This window comes from Oncorhynchus nerka, unplaced genomic scaffold (assembly GCF_034236695.1).
Source record: "Oncorhynchus nerka isolate Pitt River unplaced genomic scaffold, Oner_Uvic_2.0 unplaced_scaffold_788, whole genome shotgun sequence".
NCBI classification, from domain to species: Eukaryota; Metazoa; Chordata; class Actinopteri; order Salmoniformes; family Salmonidae; genus Oncorhynchus; species Oncorhynchus nerka.
The window spans coordinates 38,712-57,621 of NW_027040447.1; the positions used below are offsets into that span (position 1 = coordinate 38,712).

An 18,910-nucleotide genomic window follows, 5' to 3' on the forward strand; every position below is an offset into this window, starting at 1 on the left:
AGCAGGTTGAGAAACTGAACTAAGTGATACAGCACCTACACAGCACAATACATTTCACTACCAGTATGGTTGTAAAGATGGATTTTATCCCAGTAGATTTTATTATGATTATATTTGTTTATGCTCAGAATGACTCATTCAAGTCAGAAAAGTGAGCTTACCTATGTATGTTCATCAGTGTGAACTGTGGGCCTGCATCTGGCTGGTGAGAAGTTGAATATCAGGTTCCATTCTAGTTACAGCCAGTCTCAAGCACTGATGCAAATGTTCATCTGTCAATCTTGATCTCATCGGGGTTTTCAGCAGTTTCATGCGAGAAAAGGTTTTCTCGCAGATATACGTGCTGCCAAAAACTGTGGACATTTTCATTGCTGTGTTTTTTGATGTTTGGATATGTGTCGTTTGGGAGGGCGGCATAGAAGTCAATGAGACTGTTGGGCTTGAATGCGTCTTTCAGAACATCACAGTTCTGTAACTCAGCCAACTCAAACTGATATGAAGGCTGGGCTTCATCAATGTCGGCAACAAAGGGGTTCTGAAAAAGACGGATTTCTTTTGCATGAACATATAGTTCACTGAATCGCACACCGAACTCCGCCTTCAGCATTTCCAGTGCTTCCACGCACTTTTCAGCTGGGAACGGGACCGCTGGGTTCTCTGTCGACAGGTTTTGGGTAGCAGGAAGATGGACGAAGTTGCGCTTTTTCACTTGTTCCAAAAGCAGCGCTAATTTCACCTCAAATGCTTTTATGTGTGAATACATGTCGCAAATGAGTTTCCCCTCGCCTTGTAGCTGCAAGTTAAGGCTGTTAAGTATTTCTGTCACGTCTGTTAAAAATGCGAGGTGCCATTTCCATTCTGGGTCGATCAGCTCTGGGACCGTTTTGTCTTTTAAATGAAGAAATGCGTTAATTTCGGGTAGCAGCTCGTAAAAACGCCTCAAAACTCTGCCCCGGCTTCGGACCTCTGTGTAGTACAGCACATCTCCGTGCGTAGACTCCAGTTCAGACAGGAATTCTTGGAACTGCCTGTGTTTAAGTCCCTTTGCTCTGATGAAGTTTATGCACGACACCACAACCTTCATTACAGAATCCCACTTCAACACTTTGCAGCACAGTGCTTGCTGGTGAATTAGGCAGTGGACTCGTAGCGGGCGGTGAGACCCCTTTTTCCAACCCCCGGTTCATGCGTCCTATTAGACCGCGAGTTTCGCCCACCATGCTAGGAGCCCCGTCAGTCGTGATGCTAGCTAGCTTTGACCAGTCCAGGTCCAACTTCTCCATGGTTTGGCACACTTTGTCAAAAATATCCTCTCCCGTTGTAGTCCCTTTGAGACTTTGGAGGGCTGCCAGCTCCTCGCATATCTCAAAGTTTGCGCTAACTCCACGAATAAAAATGAGCAGTTGCGCTGTGTCTTGCACGTCCGTGCTCTCATCCAGTGCTAATGAAAAAAAGTCAAATTCTTTCGTCTTCTGCTGCAGCTGGGCATATACATTACTCCCGATTTCTTCAACGCGTCTGGTGATTGTACTCGCCGACAGACTTACGGCATTAAATGCATCTTTCTTCTCGGGACACACCTCCTCCGCGACAGCATCCATACATTTCTTAACAAACTCTCCGTCAGTGAAAGGCTTACCGCTTCTTGCTATCAGTTTAGCAACCCGAAAGCTGGCCCGAACGGATGTCTGGTACAGCTGAGCTTGGCGTACAAATGTATTCTGCTGAGATAGTAGTCCACTTTTTAGCTTTGAGAGTTTGTCTGCTCGTATTTGGCCTTGCAAGCTATCGTACTTGTCTTTGTGACGGGATTCATAGTGTCGGCGAAGATTGTATTCTTTGAATACCGCCACCGTCTCTTGACAGATGAGACAAACAGCCTTTTCTTTGCATTGAACAAAAAAAAAATTGTTTGTCCACTGCAGGTTAAATACCCTGCATTCTGAATCAATTTTTCTCTTACCTAACCTTTTCGCCATTATTCCGTTCTCTCTTTGACAGGGCCGGGCCTAGGATTTTTTTTCTGGAGGCCAAATAGGAAAAAAATTCGATAGCGTCTCTGGTATTGTTCAGAGGGCCGGGCCAAATGTGCTGACGGGCCGTATCCTGCCCGCGGGCCGTAGTTTGGTGACCACTGCTCTAGACTGATGGACATAATGCTTTATAGCCTCTAGACTGATGGACATAATGCTTTATAGCCTCTAGACTGATGGACATAATGCTTTATAGCCTCTAGACTGATGGACATAATGCTGTATAGCCTCTAGACTGATGGACATAATGCTTTATAGCCTCTAGACTGATGGACATAATGCTTTATAGCCTCTAGACTGATGGACATAATGCTTTATAGCCTCTAGACTGATGGACATAATGCTTTATAGCCTCTACACTGATGGACATAATGCTTTATAGCCTCTAGACTGATGGACATAATGCTTTATAGCCTCTAGACTGATGGACATAATGCTTTATAGCCTCTAGACTGATGGACATAATGCTTTATAGCCTCTAGACTGATGGACATAATGCTTTATAGCCTCTAGACTGATGGACATAATGCGATGACCCTTACTGTCAGGCAGTAAGCAGGTGCTGGTCAGCAGAACCAGGCAGCAGGTGCTGGTCAGTGGAACCAGGCAGCAGACAGTAAGCAGGTGCTGGTCAGCAGAACCAGGCAGTAAGCAGGCGCTGGTCAGTGGAACCAGGCAGCAGACAGTAAGCAGGCGCTGGTCAGCAGAACCAGGCAGCAGGTGCTGGTCAGTGGAACCAGGCAGCAGACAGTAAGCAGGTGCTGGTCAGCAGAACCAGGCAGTAAGCAGGTGCTGGTCAGTGGAACCAGGCAGCAGACAGTAAGAAGGTGCTGGTCAGTGGAACCAGGCAGCAGGTGCTGGTCAGTGGAACCAGGCAGCAGACAGTAAGCAGGTGCTGGTCAGCGGAACCAGGCAGTAAGCAGGCGCTGGTCAGTGGAACCAGGCAGTAAGCAGGCGCTGGTCAGTGGAACCAGGCAGCAGACAGTAAGCAGGCGCTGGTCAGTGGAACCAGGCAGCAGACAGTAAGCAGGCGCTGGTCAGTGGAACCAGGCAGCAGACAGTAAGCAGGTGCTGGTCAGTGGAACCAGGCAGCAGGTGCTGGTCAGTGGAACCAGGCAGCAGACAGTAAGCAGGTGCTGGTCAGCGGAACCAGGCAGTAAGCAGGCGCTGGTCAGTGGAACCAGGCAGCAGGCGGTGGTGGTCAGTGGAACCAGGCAGCAGACAGTAAGCAGGTGCTGGTCAGTGGAACCAGGCAGCAGGTGCTGGTCAGCAGAACCAGGCAACAGGTGCTGGTCAGCGGAACCAGGCAGCAGACAGTAAGCAGGTTCTGGTCAGCAGAACCAGGCAGCAGACAGTAAGCAGGTGCTGGTCAGTGGAACCAGGCAGCAGGCGCTGGTCAGTGGAACCAGGCTGCAGACAGTAAGCAGGCGCTGGTAAGTGGAACCAGGCAGCAGGCGCTGGTCAGTGGAACCAGGCAGCAGGCGCTGGTCAGTGGAACCAGGCAGCAGGCGCTGGTCAGTTGAACCAGGCAGCAGGCGCTGGTCAGTTGAACCAGGCAGCAGGCGCTGGTCAGCAGAACCAGGCAGCAGGCGCTGGTCAGTGGAACCAGGCAGCAGGTGCTGGTCAGTGGAACCAGGCAGCAGGCGCTGGTCAGTGGAACCAGGCAGCAGGCGCTGGTCAGTGGAACCAGGCAGCAGGCGCTGGTCAGTGGAACCAGGCAGCAAGTGCTGGTCAGTGGAACCAGGCAGCAGGTGCTGGTCAGTGGAACCAGGCAGCAGGCGCTGGTCAGTGGAACCAGGCAGCAGGCGCTGGTCAGTGGAACCAGGCAGCAGACAGTAAGCAGGCGCTGGTCAGTGGAACCAGGCAGCAGGTGCTGGTCAGTGGAACCAGGCAGCAGGCGCTGGTCAGTGGAACCAGACAGTAAGCAGGCAGCAGGTGCTGGTCAGCAGAACCAGGCAGCAGGTGCTGGTCAGCGGAACCAGGCAGCAGGTGCTGGTCAGCGGAACCAGGCAGCAGGTGCTGGTCAGTGGAACCAGGCAGCAGGTGCTGGTCAGCAGAACCAGGCAGCAGACAGTAAGCAGGTGCTGGTCAGCGGAACCAGGCAGCAGGTGCTGGTCAGTGGAACCAGGCAGCAGACAGTAAGCAGGTGCTGGTCAGCAGAACCAGGCAGCAGACAGTAAGCAGGTGCTGGTCAGTGGAACCAGGCAGCAGGTGCTGGTCAGCAGAACCAGGCAGCAGACAGTAAGCAGGTGCTGGTCAGCAGAACCAGGCAGCAGACAGTAAGCAGGTGCTGGTCAGTGGAACCAGGCAGCAGGTGCTGGTCAGTGGAACCAGGCAGTAAGCAGGCGCTGGTCAGTGGAACCAGGCAGCAGACAGTAAGCAGGCGCTGGTCAGTGGAACCAGGCAGCAGGCGCTGGTCAGCAGAACCAGGCAGCAGGCAGTAAGCAGGCGCTGGTCAGCAGAACCAGGCAGCAGGTGCTGGTCAGTGGAACCAGGCAGCAGGTGCTGGTCAGCGGAACCAGGCAGCAGGTGCTGGTCAGCAGAACCAGGCAGTAGGTGCTGGTCAGTGGAACCAGACAGTAGGTGCTGGTCAGTGGAACCAGACAGCAGGTGCTGGTCAGTGGAACCAGGCAGCAGGCGCTGGTCAGTGGAACCAGGCAGCAGGCGCTGGTCAGCGGAACCAGGCAGCAGGTGCTGGTCAGCAGAACCAGGCAGCAGACAGTAAGCAGGTGCTGGTCAGCGGAACCAGGCAGCAGGTGCTGGTCAGTGGAACCAGGCAGCAGGTGCTGGTCAGCAGAACCAGGCAGCAGACAGTAAGCAGGTGCTGGTCAGCAGAACCAGGCAGCAGACAGTAAGCAGGTGCTGGTCAGTGGAACCAGGCAGCAGGTGCTGGTCAGTGGAACCAGGCAGCAGACAGTAAGCATGCGCTGGTCAGTGGAACCAGGCAGCAGGCGCTGGTCAGCAGAACTAGGCAGCAGGCAGTAAGCAGGCGCTGGTCAGTGGAACCAGGCAGCAGGCGCTGGTCAGCAGAACCAGGCAGCAGGCAGTAAGCAGGCGCTGGTCAGTGGAACCAGGCAGCAGACAGTAAGCAGGCGCTGGTCAGTGGAACCAGACAGTAAGCAGTAAGCAGGCGCTGGTCAGTGGAACCAGGCAGCAGACAGTAAGCAGGCGCTGGTCAGTGGAACCAGGCAGCAGACAGTAAGCAGGCGCTGGTCAGTGGAACCAGGCAGCAGACAGTAAGCAGGCGCTGGTCAGTGGAACCAGGCAGCAGACAGTAAGCAGGCGCTGGTCAGTGGAACCAGACAGTAAGCAGTAAGCAGGCGCTGGTCAGCGGAACCAGGCAGCAGGTGCTGGTCAGTGGAACCAGGCAGCAGGCGCTGGTCAGCAGAACCAGGCAGCAGGCAGTAAGCAGGCACTGGTCAGTGGAACCAGGCAGCAGACAGTAAGCAGGCGCTGGTCAGTGGAACCAGGCAGCAGACAGTAAGCAGGCGCTGGTCAGTGGAACCAGGCAGCAGACAGTAAGCAGGTGCTGGTCAGTGGAACCAGGCAGCAGGCGCTGGTCAGTGGAACCAGGCAGCAGACAGTAAGCAGGCGCTGGTCAGCGGAACCAGGCAGCAGGCAGTAAGCAGTCGCTGGTCAGCAGAACCAGGCAGCAGGCAGTAAGCAGGTGCTGGTCAGTGGAACCAGGCAGCAGGCGCTGGGCAGCAGAACCAGGCAGCAAGGCGCTGGTCAGTGGAACCAGGCAGCAGGCAGTAAGCAGGCGCTGGTCAGTGGAACCAGGCAGCAGGCGCTGGTCAGCAGAACCAGGCAGCAGGCGCTGGTCAGTGGATCCAGGCAGCAGGCGCTGGTCAGTGGAACCAGGCAGTAAGCAGTAAGCAGGCGCTGGTCAGTGGAACCAGGCAGCAGACAGTAAGCAGGTGCTGGTCAGTGGAACCAGGCATTAGACAGTAAGCAGGCGCTGGTCAGCAGAACCAGGCAGCAGGCGCTGGTCAGTGGAACCAGGCAGCAGACAGTAAGCAGGCGCTGGTCAGTGGAACCAGGCAGCAGACAGTAAGCAGGCGCTGGTCAGTGGAACCAGGCAGCAGACAGTAAGCAGGTGCTGGTCAGTGGAACCAGGCAGCAGACAGTAAGCAGGTGCTGGTCAGTGGAACCAGGCAGCAGGCGCTGGTCAGTGGAACCAGGCAGCAGACAGTAAGCAGGCGCTGGTCAGTGGAACCAGGCAGCAGACAGTAAGCAGGTGCTGGTCAGTGGAACCAGGCAGCAGGCGCTGGTCAGTGGAACCAGGCAGCAGACAGTAAGCAGGCGCTGGTCAGTGGAACCAGGCAGCAGACAGTAAGCAGGTGCTGGTCAGTGGAACCAGGCAGCAGGCGCTGGTCAGTGGAACCAGGCAGCAGACAGTAAGCAGGCGCTGGTCAGCAGAACCAGGCAGCAGGTGCTGGTCAGCAGAACCAGGCAGCAGGCGGTGGTCAGCAGAACCAGGCAGCAGGTGCTGGTCAGCAGAACCAGGCAGTAAGCGGAACCAGGCAGTAAGCAGGCGCTGGTCAGTGGAACCAGGCAGCAGGCGCTGGTCAGCAGAACCAGGCAGCAGACAGTAAGCAGGCGCTGGTCAGCGGAACCAGGCAGCAGACAGTAAGCAGGCGCTGGTCAGTGGAACCAGGCAGCAGACAGTAAGCAGGCGCTGGTCAGTGGAACCAGGCAGCAGGTGCTGGTCAGTGGAACCAGGCAGCAGACAGTAAGCAGGCGCTGGTCAGTGGAACCAGGCAGTAAGCAGGCGCTGGTCAGTGGAACCAGGCAGCAGGCAGTAAGCAGGTGCTGGTCAGTGGAACCAGGCAGCAGACAGTAAGCAGGCGCTGGTCAGTGGAACCAGGCAGCAGGTGCTGGTCAATGGAACCAGGCAGCAGACAGTAAGCAGGCGCTGGTCAGTGGAACCAGGCAGTAAGCAGGCGCTGGTCAGTGGAACCAGGCAGCAGGCAGTAAGCAGGTGCTGGTCAGTGGAACCAGGCAGCAGACAGTAAGCAGGCGCTGGTCAGTGGAACCAGGCAGCAGACAGTAAGCAGGCGCTGGTCAGTGGAACCAGGCAGCAGACAGTAAGCAGGCGCTGGTCAGTGGAACCAGGCAGCAGACAGTAAGCAGGTGCTGGTCAGTGGAACCAGGCAGCAGGCAGTAAGCAGGCGCTGGTCAGTGGAACCAGGCAGCAGACAGTAAGCAGGCGCTGGTCAGTGGAACCAGGCAGCAGACAGTAAGCAGGCGCTGGTCAGTGGAACCAGGCAGCAGACAGTAAGCAGGTTCTGGTCAGTGGAACCAGGCAGCAGACAGTAAGCAGGTTCTGGTCAGTGGAACCAGGCAGCAGACAGTAAGCAGGCGCTGGTCAGTGGAACCAGGCAGTAAGCAGGTGCTGGTCAGTGGAACCAGGCAGCAGACAGTAAGCAGGTGCTGGTCAGTGGAACCAGGCAGCAGACAGTAAGCAGGCGCTGGTCAGTGGAACCAGGCAGCAGGCGCTGGTCAGTGGAACCAGGCAGCAGACAGTAAGCAGGCGCTGGTCAGTGGAACCAGGCAGCAGACAGTAAGCAGGTGCTGGTCAGTGGAACCAGGCAGCAGGCGCTGGTCAGTGGAACCAGGCAGCAGACAGTAAGCAGGCGCTGGTCAGCAGAACCAGGCAGCAGGTGCTGGTCAGCAGAACCAGGCAGCAGGCGGTGGTCAGCAGAACCAGGCAGCAGGTGCTGGTCAGCAGAACCAGGCAGTAAGCAGGCGCTGGTCAGTGGAACCAGGCAGCAGGCGCTGGTCAGCAGAACCAGGCAGCAGACAGTAAGCAGGCGCTGGTCAGCGGAACCAGGCAGCAGACAGTAAGCAGGCGCTGGTCAGTGGAACCAGGCAGCAGACAGTAAGCAGGCGCTGGTCAGTGGAACCAGGCAGCAGACAGTAAGCAGGCGCTGGTCAGTGGAACCATGCAGCAGACAGTAAGCAGGCGCTGGTCAGTGGAACCAGGCAGCAGGTGCTGGTCAGTGGAACCAGGCAGCAGACAGTAAGCAGGCGCTGGTCAGTGGAACCAGGCAGTAAGCAGGCGCTGGTCAGTGGAACCAGGCAGCAGGCAGTAAGCAGGTGCTGGTCAGTGGAACCAGGCAGCAGACAGTAAGCAGGCGCTGGTCAGTGGAACCAGGCAGCAGGTGCTGGTCAGTGGAACCAGGCAGCAGACAGTAAGCAGGCGCTGGTCAGTGGAACCAGGCAGTAAGCAGGCGCTGGTCAGTGGAACCAGGCAGCAGGCAGTAAGCAGGTGCTGGTCAGTGGAACCAGGCAGCAGACAGTAAGCAGGCGCTGGTCAGTGGAACCAGGCAGCAGACAGTAAGCAGGCGCTGGTCAGTGGAACCAGGCAGCAGACAGTAAGCAGGCGCTGGTCAGTGGAACCAGGCAGCAGACAGTAAGCAGGCGCTGGTCAGTGGAACCAGGCAGCAGACAGTAAGCAGGTGCTGGTCAGTGGAACCAGGCAGCAGGCAGTAAGCAGGCGCTGGTCAGTGGAACCAGGCAGCAGACAGTAAGCAGGCGCTGGTCAGTGGAACCAGGCAGCAGACAGTAAGCAGGCGCTGGTCAGTGGAACCAGGCAGCAGACAGTAAGCAGGTTCTGGTCAGTGGAACCAGGCAGCAGACAGTAAGCAGGTTCTGGTCAGTGGAACCAGGCAGCAGACAGTAAGCAGGCGCTGGTCAGTGGAACCAGGCAGTAAGCAGGTGCTGGTCAGTGGAACCAGGCAGCAGACAGTAAGCAGGTGCTGGTCAGTGGAACCAGGCAGCAGACAGTAAGCAGGCGCTGGTCAGTGGAACCAGGCAGCAGGTGCTGGTCAGTGGAACCAGGCAGCAGACAGTAAGCAGGCGCTGGTCAGCAGAACCAGGCAGCAGGCAGTAAGCAGGCGCTGGTCAGTGGAACCAGGCAGCAGGCAGTAAGCAGGTGCTGGTCAGTGGAACCAGGCAGCAGACAGTAAGCAGGCGCTGGTCAGTGGAACCAGGCAGCAGACAGTAAGCAGGCGCTGGTCAGTGGAACCAGGCAGCAGACAGTAAGCAGGTGCTGGTCAGTGGAACCAGGCAGCAGACAGTAAGCAGGTGCTGGTCAGCAGAACCAGGCAGCAGGCAGTAAGCAGGTGCTGGTCAGTGGAACCAGGCAGCAGACAGTAAGCAGGTGCTGGTCAGTGGAACCAGGCAGCAGGCGCTGGTCAGTGGAACCAGGCAGCAGACAGTAAGCAGGTGCTGGTCAGCGCAACCAGGCAGTAAGCAGGCGCTGGTCAGCAGAACCAGGCAGCAGGCGCTGGTCAGCAGAACCAGGCAGTAAGCAGGCGCTGGTCAGCAGAACCAGGCAGTAAGCAGGCGCTGGTCAGCAGAACCAGGCAGCAGGGCTCTAACTGGGCCTTGTGCTTTGGGAGTTGAGAGTTCAAGGTTGACTCACCTCTGGGTGTATGACTGATGTTTTAGGGGAGACCGAGAGAAGCTTCAGAAGGATTTATTCAAAGATTCTACCACATTCAGTCCAAATAAAGTCCAATAGTTTGCCTGTGGTCCTGTCGTTAATGGACTTGACAGCACAGCAAGGGTGGAACACTATTTTGTGGAGCTGTGAAATAGACTTTTGGTAAATGACTATTTCTGATGCCTTTTCTCTCCATCTCTGTCCTCTCCTTCCTTCCAGTGCAGGATGCAGTCTTCAGGCCACCGGCAGCGTGACACAGAGCAGCACCAACCCCTGCTGTCAGCTGACGATGACCCTGAGGCTGGGGCAGGTCCTCTGTGTCCTCCGGCTGACCAGGACGGCCTGTGGTTTATCCAGGACAGCTGTGGTATAGTCTGTGGTGTGGTGACCTGGTTGTTGGTCCTCTACGCTGACTTTGTGGTCAATCTGGTGATGCTGCTGCCAAACAAGAGCTTGTGGTACTCCGTGATCAACGGAGCGCTGTTTAACTTCCTGGTCGTCATGGCGCTGGCCTCGCATCTACGGGCCATGCTGTCAGACCCGGTGAGAAGTTGGAGGGGGTGGGGAGGGAGCAGACGGAAGGAGAGACAAGACAGGGGAGGAAGGAAGGAGAGACAAGATAGGGGGAGGAAGGGGAGACAAGACAGGGGGAGGAAGGGGAGACAAGACAGGGGGAGGAAGGGGAGACAAGACAGGGGGAGGAAGGAGAGACGGGACGGGGAGGAAGGAGAGACGGGACGGGGGGAGGAAGGAGAGACGGGACGGGGAGGAAGGAGAGACGGGACGGGGGAGGAAGGAGAGACAAGACTGGGGAGGAAGGAGAGACAGGACGGGGGAGGAAGGAGAGACAGGATGGGGGAGGAAGGAGAGACGGGACAGGGGGAGGAAGGAGAGACGGGACAAGGGGAGGAAGGAGAGACGGGACAGGGGAGGAAGGAGAGACGGGACAGGGGGAGGAAGGAGAGACGAGATGGGGGAGGAAGGAGAGACAGGACGGGGGGAGGAAGGAGAGACGGGACGGGGAGGAAGGAGAGACGGGACAGGGGGGAGGAAGGAGAGACGGGACGGGGGAGGAAGGAGGAGACGGGACAGGGGGAGGAAGGAGAGACGGGACAGGGGGAGGAAGGAGAGACAAGACAGGGGGAGGAAGGAGAGACAGGACAGGGGGAGGAAGGAGAGACGGGACAGGGGGAGGAAGGAGGGACGGGGGAGGAAGGAGAGACGGGACAGGGGGAGGAAGGAGAGACAAGACGGGGGAGGAAGGAGAGACCAGACGGGGGGAGGAAGGAGAGACCGGACAGGGGAGGAAGTAGAGACGGGACAGGGGGAGGAAGGAGAGACAAGATGGGGGAGGAAGGAGAGACAGGACAGGGGGAGGAAGGAGAGACGGGACAGGGGGAGGAAGGAGAGACGGGACAGGGGGAGGAAGGAGAGACAAGACGGGGGGAGGAAGGAGAGACCAGACGGGGGGGAGGAAGGAGAGACCGGACAGGGGGAGGAAGTAGAGAGACGGGACAGGGGGAGGAAGGAGAGACAAGACCATGGGGAGGAAGGAGAGACAAGACCATGGGGAGGAAGGAGAGACAAGACCATGGGGAGGAAGGAGAGACAAGACCATGGGGAGGAAGGAGAGACAAGACCATGGGGAGGAAGGAGAGACAAGACCATGGGGAGGAAGGAGAGACAAGACCATGGGGAGGAAGGAGAGACCAGACAGGGGGAGGAAGGAGAGACAAGACCATGGGGAGGAAGGAGAGACAAGACCATGGGGAGGAAGGAGAGACAAGACCATGGGGAGGAAGGAGAGACAAGACCGGGGGAGGAAGGAGAGACAAGACGGGGGGAGGGGGAGAGACAAGACCGGGGGAGGGAGGAGAGACAAGACCGGGGGGAGGGAGGAGAGACCAGACGGGGGAGGAAGGAGAGACAAGACCATGGGGAGGAAGGAGAGACAAGACCATGGGGAGGAAGGAGAGACAAGACCATGGGGAGGAAGGAGAGACAAGACCATGGGGAGGAAGGAGAGACAAGACCATGGGGAGGAAGGAGAGACAAGACCATGGGGAGGAAGGAGAGACAAGACCATGGGGAGGAAGGAGAGACCAGACAGGGGGAGGAAGGAGAGACAAGACCATGGGGAGGAAGGAGAGACAAGACCATGGGGAGGAAGGAGAGACAAGACCATGGGGAGGAAGGAGAGACAAGACCGGGGGAGGAAGGAGAGACAAGACGGGGGGAGGGAGGAGAGACAAGACGGGGGGAGGGAGGAGAGAGACAAGACGGGGGGAGGGAGGAGAGACAAGACCGGGGGAGGGAGGAGAGACCAGACGGGGGAGGAAGGAGAGACAAGACCATGGGGAGGAAGGAGAGACAAGACCATGGGGAGGAAGGAGAGACAAGACCATGGGGAGGAAGGAGAGACAAGACCATGGGGAGGAAGGAGAGACAAGACCATGGGGAGGAAGGAGAGACAAGACCATGGGGAGGAAGGAGAGACAAGACCATGGGGAGGGAGGAGAGACAAGACAGGGGGGAGGGAGGAGAGACAAGACCATGGGGAGGGAGGAGAGACAAGACGGGCGGGAGGGATGAGAGACAAGACGGGGGGAGGAAGGAGAGACAAGACGGGGGGAGGAAGGAGAGACCAGACGGGGGGAGGAAGGAGAGACCAGACAGGGGGAGGAAGGAGAGACCAGACAGGGGGTGGAAGGAGAGACCAGACAGGGGGAGGAAGGAGAGACCAGACAGGGGGAGGAAGGAGAGACCAGACAGGGGGAGGAAGGAGAGACAAGACAGGGGGAGGAAGGAGAGACAAGACAGGGGGAGGAAGGAGAGACAAGACCATGGGGGAGGAAGGAGAGACAAGACCGGGGGAGGAAGGAGAGACAAGACCGGGGGGAGGAAGGAGAGACAAGACCGGGGGAGGAAGGAGAGACAAGACCGGGGGAGGAAGGAGAGACAAGACCGGGGGAGGAAGGAGAGACAAGACCGGGGGAGGAAGGAGAGAGACAAGACCGGGGGAGGAAGGAGAGACAAGACCGGGGGGGAGGAAGGAGAGACAAGACCGGGGGAGGAAGGAGAGACAGGGGGAGGAAGGAGAGACAAGACAGGGGGAGGAAGGAGAGACCAGACAGGGGGAGGAAGGAGAGACCAGACGGTGGGAGGAGAGAGAGAGAGACCAGGCGGTGGGAGGAGAGAGAGAGAGACCAGGCGGTGGGAGGAGAGAGAGAGAGAGGCAACGCGTCGGGAGGAAGGAGAGAGAGAGAGACCAGGCGGTGAGAGGAGAGAGAGACCAGGCGGTGGGAGGAAGGAGAGAGAGAGACCAGGCGGTGGGAGGGAGGAGAGAGAGAGGCAACGCGGTGGGAGGAAGGAGAGAGAGAGAGACCAGGCAGTGGGAGGAGAGAGAGAGAGAGACCAGGCAGTGGGAGGAAGGAGAGAGAGACCAGGCGGTGGGAGGAAGGAGAGAGAGACCAGGCGGTGGGAGGAAGGAGAGAGAGAGAGACCAGGCGGTGGGAGGAAGGAGAGAGAGAGAGACCAGGCGGTGGGAGGAAGGAGAGAGAGACCAGGCGGTGGGAGGAGAGAGAGAGAGACCACGCGGTGGGAGGAGAGAGAGACCAGGCGGTGGGAGGAAGGAGAGAGAGAGAGACCAGGCGGTGGGAGGAAGAGAGAGAACAGGCGGTGGGAGGAAGGAGAGAGACCAGGCGGTGGGAGGAAGGAGAGAGAGAGAGACCAGGCGGTGGGAGGAGAGAGAGAGAGACCAGGCGGTGGGAGGAGAGAGAGAGACCAGGCGGTGGGAGGAAGGAGAGAGAGACCAGGCGGTGGGAGGAGAGAGAGAGACCAGGCGGTGGGAGGAAGGAGAGAGAGACCAGGCGGTGGGAGGAGAGAGAGAGACCAGGCGGTGGGAGGCTCTGGTCATTGGAGCGGTTGTCAACTTCCTGGCTGTCATGGCCCTGGCATCGCACCTCAGAACGATGAGACGTCTGTCTCTGTGAGGACGGGGGGGTGACTCTCCCTGCTCTCTGGGAGAAGGAGACTGTCTCCTGGCAGGTTGAGGAGGGACGACAGGGACTGACTCTCTCTGGGAGAAGGAGACTGTCTCTGGCAGGACGAGGAGGGACTCAGGGACTGACTCTCTGGGAGAAGGAGACCTCCTGGCAGGGTGAGGAGGGACGACAGGGACTGACTCTCTGGGAGAAGGAGACTGTCTCCTGGCAGGGTGAGGAGGCTAACTGAATGACTGACTGGCTGGCTGGCTGACTGACTGACTGACTAGTGCTGTAGGGACTGACTGACTGACTGACTAGTGCTGTAGGGACTGACTGACTGACTAGTGCTGTAGGGACTGACTGACTGACTAGTGCTGTAGGGACTGACTGACTGAATCTATAGATTGATGTTTCCTCAGGGTAAAGACTATATAGATTGATGTTTCCTCAGGGTAAAGACTATATAGATTGATGTTTCCTCTCCTCAGGGTAAAGACTATATAGATTGATGTTTCCTCAGGGTAAAGACTATATAGATTGATGTTTCCTCAGGGTAAAGACTATATAGATTGATGTTTCCTCAGGGTAAAGACTATATAGATTGATGTTTCATCAGGGTAAAGACTATATAGATTGATGTTTCCTCTCCTCAGGGTAAAGACTATATAGATTGATGTTTCCTTCCCTCAGGATAAAGACTATATAGATTGATGTTTCCTCAGTGTAAAGACTATATAGATTGATGTTTCCTCAGGGTAAAGACTATATAGATTGATGTTTCCTCAGGGTAAAGACTATATAGATTGATGTTTCCTCAGGGTAAAGACTATATAGATTGATGTTTCCTCCCCTCAGGGTAAAGACTATATAGATTGATGTTTCCTCAGGGTAAAGACTATATAGATTGATGTTTCCTCAGGGTAAAGACTATATAGATTGATGTTTCCTCAGGGTAAAGACTATATAGATTGATGTTCCCTCAGGGTAAAGACTAGGTTGTTTCATGTATAGAATAGACAGGACATTGAAGAGTCTCTGAAGCCTGTTTGTGTCCGTCGTGTTCTGATGTTGGTCTGACCCCTCCCGTCAGGGGGCGGTTCCTAAGGGCAACGCCACCAAAGAGTACATGGACAGTCTGCAGCTGAAACCTGGAGAGGTCATCTATAAATGTCCCAAGTGTTGCAGCATCAAGCCACAGAGGGCCCATCACTGCAGGTAGACACCATGACAGAGATGGTATAGATATCTATAGATGCGTATCACATCAAGACACAGAGGGCTCATCACTGCAGGTAGACACCATGACAGAGATGGTATAGATATCTATAGATACGTATCACATCAAGACACAGAGGGCTCATCACTACAGGTAGACACCATGACAGAGATGGTATAGATATCTATAGATACGTATCACATCAAGACACAGAGGGCTCATCACTGCAGGTAGACACCATGACAGAGATGGTATAGATCTCTATAGATACGTATCACATCAAGCCACAGAGGGCTCATCACTGCAGGTAGACACCATGACAGAGATGGTATATTTATCTATAGATACGTATCACATCAAGCCACAGAGGGCCCATCACTGCAGGTAGACACCATGACAGAGATGATATAGATCTCTATAGATACGTATCACATCAAGACACAGAGGGCCCATCACTGCAGGTAGACACCATGACAGAGATGGTATAGATATCTATAGAGACGTATCACATCAAGCCACAGAGGGCCCATCACTGCAGGTAGACACCATGACAGAGATGGTATAGATATCTATAGAGACGTATCACATCAAGACACAGAGGGCCCATCACTGCAGGTAGACACCATGACAGAGATGGTATAGATATCTATAGAGACGTATCACATCAAGCCACAGAGGGCTCATCACTGCAGGTAGACACCATGACAGAGATAGTATATTTATCTATAGATACGTACTGCAGGTGAGGGATACTCAGTGGCTTAAGGTGTCCGCATGCTTCCCAGACTAAACAGTTTGTGCCTACAGTACCAGTCAAAAGTTTTAGAACACCTACTCATTCAAGGGTTTTTCTTTATTTTTACTATTTTCTATATTGTAGAATAATAGTAAAGACATCAAAACTATGAAATAACACATATGGAATCATGTAGTAACCAAAAAATGTGTTAAACAAATCAAAATATATATTTTAGATTCTCCAATGTATCCACCCTTTGCCTTGATGACAACTTAGCACACTCTTGGCATTCTCTCAACCAGCTTCATTAGGTAGTCACCTGGAATGCATTTCAATTAACAGGTGTGCCTTGTTAAAAGTTCATTTGTGGAATTTCTTTCCTTCTTAATGCGTTTGAGCCAATCAGTTGTGTTGTGACAAGGTAGGGTTGGCATACAGAAGATAGCCCTATTTGGTAAAAGACCAAGTCCATATTATGGCCAGAACAGCTTAAATAAGCAAAGAGTAACGACAGTCCATCCTTACTTTAAGACATGAAGGTCAGTCAATACGGAACATTTCAAGAACTTTTAAAGTTTCTTCAAGTGCAGTTGCAAAAATCATCAAGCGCTATGATGAAACTGGCTCTCATGAGGACCGCCATAGGAAAGGAAGACCCAGAGTTCCCTCTGCTGCAGAGGATAAGTTCATTAGAGTTAACTGGCTCTCATGAGGACCGCCACAGGAAAGGAAGACCCAGAGTTACCTGTCTCTCATGAGGACCGCCACAGGAAAGGAAGACCCAGAGTTACCTGGCTCTCATGAGGACCGCCACAGGAAAGGAAGACCCAGAGTTACCTCTGCTGCAGAGGATCAGTTCATTAGAGTTACCAGCCTCAGAAATTGATGCCCACATAAATGCTTCAGTTCAAATAACAGACACATCTCAACATCAACTGTTCAGAGGAGACTGTGTGAATCAGGCCTTCATGGTCGAATTGCTGCAGAGAAACCACTACTAAAGGACACCAATAAGAAGAAGAGATTTGCTTGGGCCAAGAAACACGAGCAATGGACATTTAGACTGGTGGAAATCTGTCCTTTGGTCTGATGTGAGATTTTTGGTTCCAACCAATGTGACTTTGTGAGACGCAGAGTAGGTGAACGGATGATCTCCGGATGTGTGGTTCCCACCGTGAAGCATGGAGGAGGAGGTGTGATGGTGTGGGGGTGCTTTGCTGGAGACACTGTCAGTGATTTATTTAGAATTCAAGGCACACTTAACCAGCATGGCTACCACAGCATTCTACAGCGATACACCATCCCATCTGGTTTGCGCATAGTGGGATTATAATTTGTTTTTCAACAGCACAATGACCCAACACACCTCCAGGCTGTGTAAGGGCTATTTGACCAAGAAGGAGAGTGATGGAGTGCTGCATCAGATGACCTGGCCTCCACAATCACCCGACCTCAACCCAATTGAGATGGTTTGGGATGAGTTGGACTGCAGAGTGAAGAAAAGCAGCCAATAAGTGCTCAGCATATGTGGGATCTCATTCAAGACTGTTGGAAAAGCATTCCAGGTGAGGCTGGTTGAGATAATACAAAAAGTGTGCAAAGGGTGGCTATTTTGAAGAATCTCAAATATAAAATATACTTTGACTTGTTTTACACTTTTTTTTGGTTACCACATGATTCCATACATGTTATTCCATAGTTTTGATGTCTTCACTATTATTCTACACTGTAGAAAATAGTAAAACACTCATTCAGGGTTCACCTACACACACACACACACAACAAACACACACACACACACACCACACACAGAGAGCACAGCGGGTAAGGGAAGAGCCTGACAAACCAACTGGCTCACACCGTCTTAACACTGGTTAGGCCAATAGCTTCTCTAGTTAATGTCCATTACTCCTTCTAGTTGGGGTTCAACTTGTCTTTACCATCTAATACATTGTGTATGTGTGTCACTGCATGTATTGGCTACTGTCTGTCACCTTGCAGTTTGTACAGTTGTACAGTCATATAATCACACATTTCTTCCAGGGTCTTTGTCAAAGGAATTAATGTAGGTTTTCCATCTCTCCTCGCCTGCAGTATCTGTAAGCGCTGTATCCGTAAGATGGACCACCACTGTCCCTGGGTCAACAACTGTGTCGGGAGAAGAACCAGCGCTTCTTTGTGCTCTTCACTGTACGTACCTTCTGTCAGGTCCTACCGTACCTCAGTGTAGGGGGAGTCCTACAATACCTCATTATGTCAGGTCGTACCATACGACTATCCTACTCTGCCTTGTTGGCCTCTGGAGTTAGCGACTGCAAGAGCAGAAAGAGTCTCTTAACAACAAGGAACTTTGGTCCCAATGAGATCAACATCCGATGAGCTTCTCCTTCACGTTTCTATGGATTAAAATGACAATTTTTTTACCTTTTCATACAGATCCTACCTCAGTGTAGGGGAGTCCTTCCTGACTGTACCTCATTATGTCAGGTCCTACCGTATCACCTCAGTGTAGGGGAGCCTTCCTGACTGTACCTCATTATGTCAGGTCCCTCAGTGTAGGGGGAGTCCTTCCTGACTGTACCTCATTATGTCAGGTTCTACCATACCTCAGTGTAGGGGGATCCTTCCTGACTGCACCTCATTATGTCAGGTCCTACCGTACCTCATTATGTCAGGTCCCATACAATACCTCCTTATGTCAGGTCCTACCATACCTCATTATGTCAGGTCCTACCATACCTCATTATGTCCCATCATTATGTCAGGTCCTACAATACCTCATTATGTCACACCGTACCTCAGTGTAGGGGGATCCTTCCTGACTGTACCTCATTATGTCAGGTCCTCAGTGTAGGGGATCCTTCCTGACTGCACCTCATTATGTCAGGTCCTCAGTGTAGGGGGTCCTTCCTGACTGTACCTCATGTCAGGTCCTCAGTGTAGGGGGAATCCTTCCTGACTGGTCAGGTCCTCAGTGTAGGGGAGTCCTTCCTGACTGTACCTCATTATGTCAGGTCCTCAGTGTAGGGGGATCCTTCCTGACTGTACCTCATTATGTCAGGTCCTCAGTGTAGGGGGATCCTTCCTGACTGTACCTCATTATGTCAGGTCCTACCATACCTCAGTGTAGGGGGGATCCTTCCTGACTGTACCTCATTATGTCAGGTCCTACCATATCTCAGTGTAGGGGGGATCCTTCCTGACTGTACCTCATTATGTCAGGTCACTACCAGTGTAGGGGATCCTTCCTGACTGTACCTACCCTACCGTCAGTACCATGTAGGGGGATCCTTCCTGACTGTACCTCATTATGTCAGGTCCTACCATACCTCAGTGTAGGGGGATCCTTCCTGACTGTACCTCATTATGTCAGGTCCTCCATTCAGTGTCAGGGGGATCCTTCCTGACTGTACCTCATTATGTCAGGTCCTCAGTGTCCTTCCACTGTACCTCATTATGTCAGGTTCTACCATACCTCAGTGTAGG

The 18,910-nt window shown here is 54.2% G+C and overlaps 1 pseudogene; it reads left to right on the forward strand.

The window, feature by feature from the left end:
• The window catches only part of LOC135571083 (palmitoyltransferase ZDHHC7-like), a 54,075-nt pseudogene that overhangs the window by 13,274 nt on the left and 21,891 nt on the right, over window positions 1-18,910 (forward strand).